Source organism: Sphaeramia orbicularis, chromosome 10, assembly GCF_902148855.1.
Source record: "Sphaeramia orbicularis chromosome 10, fSphaOr1.1, whole genome shotgun sequence".
NCBI lineage: Eukaryota > Metazoa > Chordata > Actinopteri > Kurtiformes > Apogonidae > Sphaeramia > Sphaeramia orbicularis.
Window position 1 is genome coordinate 41,119,145 of NC_043966.1, and position 8,151 is coordinate 41,127,295.

Below are 8,151 nucleotides of genomic sequence, written 5' to 3' on the forward strand. Positions count from 1 at the left end.
AAATGAAGAAATGATCTGTTTTCTACCAGAACAGGAGACTTGTACCTCAGATGAACTGTGAAGCTGCAGGATTCATCCTCCTCCAAACACATCCAAAAGGTACATCCTCCATTAAAATATTAATTAACTTTGACCCACCTATTCAGTCATGTGTGACCAATTGCTTGGTTAGCGTTAGGCCTGCTTTAACTTATTCTCCTGCTATTTCCTGACTCATCGTGTGTTACAATGTGCAGTGTCCTCATTTCATTATCTACAGCCACGTGTTTCTGTTAGTAAATGTTTCTATATAAGGAGTCTGACATGGGATTATTCATGCGTTTATCTCCAAGAACACGTGAAAGAAACTGTTTAATGTAGAAACTGTAGCTACATGATCTGGTTGTAATTGATTTTTACAGCTGAATATATTTGATTTTATAGACATAACTAGATATGACGATCAGTCTGTGATAAGAATCTGGAGTGAAGTCAAGGGAAGGTTCACATCTGGTCAAAAAAAAAAAAAAAAAGAAGAAATTACATTCATCTACACCAAACTTATATTTTTGGGGAGGGAATTACTTATATTTTCAAAGGAAATGTTTTTTGAAATGAGAAAAAATTTGAGGAGTTTTATGAGTGTGAATGTTTGGAAAGTGGCAAAGTTTTCTGTCGTCGTTCTGGGTTCATTTTATAAACTCTCATAAATAAACTACATTTATTCCAAATACATTGATATTTGACTATTGTATTATTTATTTCATATTCTAAACACACAGTGTTTAAAATGAATAAATGCATATATCTAAGACATTTGAATATAATGGTAATATTATTTGTCTTAAATATTGTATGAATTGTATATGATATTGATAATTGAAATAAAAAAATGTTGAATTGATATTTACTTTTGTTGTCCATCTGTGACGCTGCCATTTGTCAAAACTCTTCCTATTTAAGTTTGATCAAGTTTTTTTTTTTTTATTCTAACCAATTATTAGGTTGTAAAATAGAGGGTTTAAGTTATACACTGAACACGTTTTAGGATGAAAATGTCATAGGAACTGCACTTTTGAGAACCTATGTTCCCAAGACCCTTTGTTCCTCAGAACCTTTGTTACCCAGAACCTTTGTTCCTCAGAACTTTTGTTACCCAGAACCTTTGTTCCTCAGAACCTATGTTCCCCAGAACCTTTGTTCCTCAGAACCTTTGTTACCCAAAACCTTTGTTCCTCAGAACCTATGTTCCCAAGAACCTTTGTTCCTCAGAACCTTTGTTACCCAGAATCTTTGTTCCTCAGAACTTTTGTTACCCGGTACCTTTGTTCCCCAGAATCTTTGTTCCCCAGAACCTTTGTTCCCCAGTACATATGTTCCCCAGTACCTGTGTTCCCCAGAACCTTTGGTCCTCCGTACTTATTTTCCCCAGTACCTTTGTTCCCCATAACCTTTGTTCCTCTGTACTTATGTTCCCCAGAACTTATATTCCCCAGTACCTATGTTCCCCAGTTCCTATATTCCCCAGTACCTATGTTCCCCAGAACCTTTGTTCTCCAGTACCTATGTTCCCCAGAACCTTTGTTCCCCAGTACCTATCTAACCCTAACCCTAACGCTGACCCCTAACCCTAAACCTACATATGTACTGGAGAACATTGGGCCGACCCCTGATAATTCATATGAAGTTACAGCACCACATTAAGTGAACTGAGGAGGAGGAGGAGGAGGAGGAGGAGGAGGAGGAGGAGGAGGAGGAGGAGGAGGAGGAGGAGGAGGCCAAGTTATTCCTTAGTGTCAGTTTCACTTTTTTTTTTTTTTTTTTAGACATTTCACAGTTTACTTCAAATTCCACTGATCATGACACACTATTATAATATATTTGAGCTGGAAACATTACAACAACAGTGTGACTCAGTGTTGTAGCAGACTCCACTGTAATTTACACATTTTTTTCAAGTTAATGTTGTGAAAACTGCGCAAGAACTATGGTAAACGACTGCATTATTTACACCGACAGACACCTATTATTTCTCATCCGATTAGATCCGGCAAACAAACACATTTTTCAACAGCAGTTTGTGATGAAGTAATGATTAGAATCAGCGACATACAGCGGTCGCACATTTGCACTCGTGTGAGCTGAAAATGAAGCGAGATCACTGAAATGAAGCAATTAGACGGCAGAAAACAACCGTATTATGATATTTTCTAAGTGTTTTCTTTAACGTGACATAACTGTAGTTGGGTGCTGTTGTTTTTGATGTTGCCTCTGTAGACGGAGATTAATTAGTGTCAGACATCATTCCCTAAAAAAAAAAAAAAAAAAAAACAATTACAAAAAAGCGAATTATCTGCATAAACATGAATACACAGTATGTAGAAATGTACAAGCTGGTGGATTCTGTGTTTACTCCTGCATAATCATGAGGAGGCATCCAGCGTTTGCTTTTTTGATCTATAAAATGCTAAATGCGGGACTGCGAAACAACCTTAGCCAAAAGCGAACATGTGTGCATGCTGTGTGTGCTCGCTTACTGAGCCTAAATGAGGTGAAGGTAAGCTTTAATTGAGGACAGACTGAGGGGAAAACACTAAAAGAGGAGGTATTTTAGGCAGAACTGAAGCAGACAGCTACTGCAGGAGAAGGAAGTCAAATGTTTTTGACAAGTTTTAAATACTTCCCATTCCCAAATCAACAAGAACGCCTTGAAGGTGTGGTTTCTGCACTTTCTGCATATTGATTCCCGCTACATTCTTTAATCATAATTCAGAAGCACAAAACAACTGAAAGAAAATGTATATTTATGTGAGCAAAATGAGGCATCCTCCAGACAATTATTAAATGTTTCTGAAAGGAAGCGGGTCACGAAGACGGGCAGCCAAGACAATTAAAATGATTCACGGCTGCGTCTGTCAAAAGTGGTTGTTTTATAACAGCTTCCATGTTCAGATCTGCAGTGGTTATGATGGAAACTGGCTACTTGACATGAGTGATGCCAACTTAGGCTGGGTATTAATGAGATACAGGGTGGGGAAGCAAAATTTACAATGAACATTTAGTTGTTTTTTCTCAGCAGGCACTACGTCAATTGTTTTGAAACCAAACATATATTGATGTCATAACCATACCAACACTATTATCCATACCTTTTCAGAAACTTTTGCCCATATGAGTAATCAGGAAAGCAAACGTCAAAGAGTGTGTGATTTGCTGAATGCACTCGTCACACCAAAGGAGATTTCAAAAATAGTTGGAGTGTCCATAAAGACTGTTTATAATGGAAAGAAGAGAATGACTATTATGAGAAAGTCTGGAAGATACTATTAAAGAAGAACGGGAGAAGTTGTCACCCGAATATTTGAGGAACATTTGCGCAAGTTTCAGGAAGCGTGTGAAGGCAGTTACTGAGAAAGAAGGAGGACACATAGAATAAAAACATTTTCTATTATGTACATTTTCTTGTGGCAAATAAATTCTCATGACTTTCAATAAACTAATTGGTCATACACTGTCTTTCAATCCCAGCCTCAAAATATTGTAAATTTTGCTTCCCCACCCTGTACAAGAGGATAAAGTTCACAAATGGAGTGGATGATAAATAAGGTGCCTGGAATACTGAACCATTCTACTTTTAGACAAAAGAATAAAGCTAAGTAGTAAAATTGCTGATTGTTGCTTCAATAACTGTGACTGTTATGACAAAAACACAAAATACAGGGTGGGGAAGCAAAATTTACAACATTTTGAGGCAGGGATTGAAAGTCAGTGTATGACCAATTAGTTTATTGAAAGTCATGAGAATTTAAATCTTCAAATCATATTTTACTGCATTTCTAACGGTCTTGTTGTCTACCTCAAGTTCAATTGCCATTTTTCTCATGGATTTGGTTGGATCCTTAAGGATTTTGGATTTGAGAGCTTTAATAAAAGCTTTGGTACGTTTTTTGTTGCTTCCTCTGATGAAAAATGACATAAAATAGAGCCTAATTGGGAGAGGAGCTTGAGAAGTATACAGATAAAGTTATTTCCCAGCATAGAAGCCTCACATTGGAGGAATAAAGTTATTTCCCAGCATAAGGGTCTGATGCCTGGTGCATCACAGTGTTTGGATAAGAACATGAGATGAGCATTCTCATGTCTCATGTAGCAACCTAATGGAGATTAAAGATCCCAATCTGCATTCCAAACATATTAAAAGATGACAAATGGTGGACAGTAGGTGTCAGCTGATGCTGGGACAAGATGATGAGTCAGGTTCCCAGGGTGATAACAGGGGCCTGACTTGAGAAACATATATAAAAAACCATGATCCAGGACACCTGACACGGTCGTTTCTAAATATTGTTAACTACAGTCTACTCTCATTAAACTGCCCGCCGTTATACCGCCATTTTCGCTCACCGCCGACCAAAACCATTGCACAAAAATCCCCAATGCATTATTCCATTAGCTACCGCCATTTCCGCCTATCACCATCCGCCAGCCCAGTTCCATGCACAAACAACACTTATACCATTGATTTCCCGACCGTTATACCGCCAGCATGATTGCCATCGAGTACACATAAATTTTAACAATGCACTGAAACAAACGCGCCAGACGCTGATCGCGACAAGCTACGAGTAGGTCTACGGAACGGGCACCGTTCAGTTATCGCAGAACACTCAGTAGGTCAGGATGTCGGGAAGAGGACGTGGGATTAAGCCAAAGCCTCAAGATGATGGGGTGTCATTTCCCGACACGGTATAATAATGCTTAAAATGTTTCCCCACTTTAAATGATCCCTTACAACATAACAGAATCAAGATTTATTTAGAAACGCAATTAGAACGGGTTAACGGAGGCAGCATAGACATCATATAGTAAAGACATGCACATTATGGACGCAACCTGTTGTAACGCCATTTTCGCTATACCGCCAATTTGGCCGTGAATGGAAGTTGGCGGTATAACGAGAGTAGACTGTAATAGAAACAAATGCTGGGAAAGGGGGATTTTGAAAGGAGGGGCCCGGGTTTGCGGGAAATCACGCCCCGAGCCCCAAAACAAGGTATAAAGGATGGGGAATTTTCAGTTACCCTTCAGACCATTCCCGGGTGTGTCTCCGTGTGTTTCACCTTGCTTTTGCAAATAAGCACATGTACGGCTCTGAAGACTGATTGACTCGGCTCATCATTGTCTCTGAAGAAGCTTCTTCTTGATCATCACTTAGCTATAATTTGGCAGTATAGATTAGGCGGGGAAAAAGGCGCAGACCATCAACCAAGTCTCGTCACCTCTACTTCCAGACTTTCTCGTAATAGTTTTGCTCATAGTCATTCTCTTCTTTACATTATAAACAGTCTTTATGGACACTCCAACTATTTTTGAAATCTCCTTTGGTGTGACGAGTGCATTCAGCAAATCACACACTCTTTGACGTTTGCTTTCCTGATTACTCATATGGGCGAAAGTTTCTGAAAAGGTATGGATAATAGTGTTAGGTATGATTATGACATCAATATATGTTTGGTTTCAAAACAATTGACGTTGTGCCTGCTGAGAAAAAACAACTAAATGTTCATTGTAAATTTTGCTTCCCCACCCTGTAGGCTTTTTCACAGTTGGAAATGCAACACAAGTAATTAACAACAGTGATAATGGATGCATTTAGTCTTGATGTTTCATTTCCACAGATGAGTTTTTTGTGCATAGCAGGTGCAGGCTGAATATTAGCACAAAACATCTACAGGTGTATGATTCTGACTGACATGGCATCTGCAAAAGGTTTACCCATTCACATTTATTCAGAAGTATTTTCAAATAAAAAACTTAATTCATGTACATTTTAATAAATAATCTTAAGTAATTGGATGACTGACAACTTTCTGCTGTTAAACTCAAACAAAACTGAAGTCATTGTGTTTGGCCCCAAAAACTGTTAGGGATGCAGTGTCCAGCGACGTAGTCACCGTGGATGGTGTTACCCTGGATCGCAAAACCACGGTGAGGAATCTAGATGTTATTTTTGATCAGGATCTATCGTTTAACTCTTACATAAAACAGATTTCCAGAACTGCTTTCTGTCATCTGCGTAATATTACTAAAATTAGACATATTTTAACACAGAACGATGCAGAAAAATTAGCCCATGTGTAGCCGGAGGCGTTCTCCCTCCTTGCCATTGCACGGCACTGCGCCAGCAGCGCCGTACCTTAATTGTGGGGCGGTGCCAGACGCGCCTTTATAATCAGGTGAGTGGTCACACCTGACCCTCTCCTTCCAGTCCTTTGAGCCAGCGTGGCGGTGACTGCAGCTCGGCGTGGCGGAGCCCTTTGTTTGCGGTGGGCATCGCAAACATTCAACCCTCAGGTAGTGTGGCCGCTCTCTCTCTTTCTCTTCTTTTCGCTGTGTGCGCACAACGTGCGCATTGGTGACACCGGTGTGTTTTTTTAGTGACTACAGACGGTGTAGGGGGAACAGATCACCCCGCCGGAGGTTTGGTGGGAAGTAACGTGGTCTGCCTGGTGAGTCGGCGTTGTCTGCCATTCTATCAGACTGTAGCTTAGCTCTCAGCTGATTGCTGCTGTGTTTTCCTGCAGTGTGGGCTGCAGGTAACTGCGGTTCTCCTCCTCCTGTTCTCTGTGACGCTGCGCCAGTGGTATGTATGTATGTGCATCATTCTCTTTAATTGAGTATTTTTTTTGCATTTATTAATTAGAGTGTTTTCTTTTGATTAATTTAAAGGTTGCAGTAAGTGGTGGCCTGTCATCAGCCACCACACTCATTGACTGTTGCTGTTTTGGCTTGGTGGTTTGGTTTTGCTGTCCCGTCTTTTTTTGCCTTGCTGTTCTGGTTTGGCTGTTGTGCTACAGTGGACCCTGGATATCGTCTCTGTCCGGTGCCGCATTGGCCAAGTCGGGTTCGGCCCGAGTGTTTCGCCCCCGGACCTTGGCTCGTCTCCCCTCCCCTTCTCCGGACGGTCCGGCTCCTGCTCGTCTTTCCGGACCTGATCCTCTACCTGTGGCGGGGGGCGGGCATAGATACTTTTTTTGTGTTTTTCATAGTTTCTTTATTGTTTGGATTTATTTTTTTTTTACAATTTCCTTTGTTCATGTTTATTGGCAACACTATTTTAAGGAAATTGTATTTTTCATGGCTTTTAATATTTTGAGTTAATTAGATGTTGGATGGATGTGTGTGAGTGTGTGTGAGTTTTAATCGTTCACTGTCGGCCACCAGTGACCTAGGCACTCAGGCTGTTTTATTAATGGTTGTTTCTTCTTTTTCTTTGTGGTACAGGTGCTGGGTACCTGAGCGGCAGTCCAACCTGGTGGTGGTGTTTTCACGGTTTCCTTGTGTTCTTTTTCTTTTTGTGTGTCGTGTCACAGGTGTGGTGGTGGACCCCTCCCCTTATTTTTGGTTTCCTGCCGCGGTGGTAAGTCTCAGCCCTGTCCTCCCTTATTTTGTTTCAGTCAGCCTGAGTGCTGGCTGAAGGCCTGGTGTGTGCGACATTTTAGTTTTTTTTGTTAACTGTTTAATAATTTTTGTTCAATAAATTCTGTCTTTAACTAAACATTATCTCTCCCGGGTGGATCATTACGAACCTGTGATCTTGTTAGTTAATTTTATTATTTGTATAATTTTCCCAGGGGTGAAATTCCCCTGGGTGGCGTTGTCGGACAACTGGGTAATCTGATTTCCCCACGTACTGCCACACATGCTTTTATTACATCCAGACTTGATTATTGTAACTCACTTCTCTCAGGCTGTCCCAAAAAGTCCTTAAAGACCTTCCAGCTAATCCAAAATGCTGCTGCCTGTGTACTGACTAGAACCAGTATCAGAGACCATATTTCTCCTGTGTTGGCTTCTCTACACTGGCTCCCTGTCAAAGCTAGGATAGACTTCAAAACACTCCTCCTCACTTTCCAAAGCCCTTCATGGCCAGGCACCTACTGATCTGAAAGAGCTTTTAGTTCCATACAATCCATCTAGAGCACTACGCTGTCAACATGCAGGCTTACTGGTGGTCCCTAGAATCTCCAAAGGTAGAATGGGGGCCAGAGCCTTCAGCTGTTAAGCTCCATGATTGTGGAACCACCTCCCTGCCTCAGTCCGGGAGGCAGACACCCTCTCTATGTTTAACCCTTTCATGCACAGTGGTCACTACAGTGGACAGTTCTTCTC

At 40.8% G+C, this 8,151-nt stretch overlaps 1 long non-coding RNA gene across 2 annotated transcripts; it reads left to right on the top strand.

Moving 5' to 3' along the window:
• The first annotated feature begins 6,188 nt into the window (after positions 1 to 6,188).
• Positions 6,189 to 6,992, top strand: LOC115427233 (uncharacterized). 2 transcript variants are annotated; one of them, XR_003936455.1, is made up of 4 exons: positions 6,189 to 6,333; positions 6,418 to 6,488; positions 6,564 to 6,622; positions 6,709 to 6,992. It is a non-coding gene; the product is annotated as an uncharacterized LOC115427233 (long non-coding RNA). The 2 variants fall into 2 exon arrangements; XR_003936454.1 differs by having other exon boundaries at positions 6,564 to 6,992.
• The last annotated feature ends 1,159 nt before the right edge of the window (positions 6,993 to 8,151 follow it).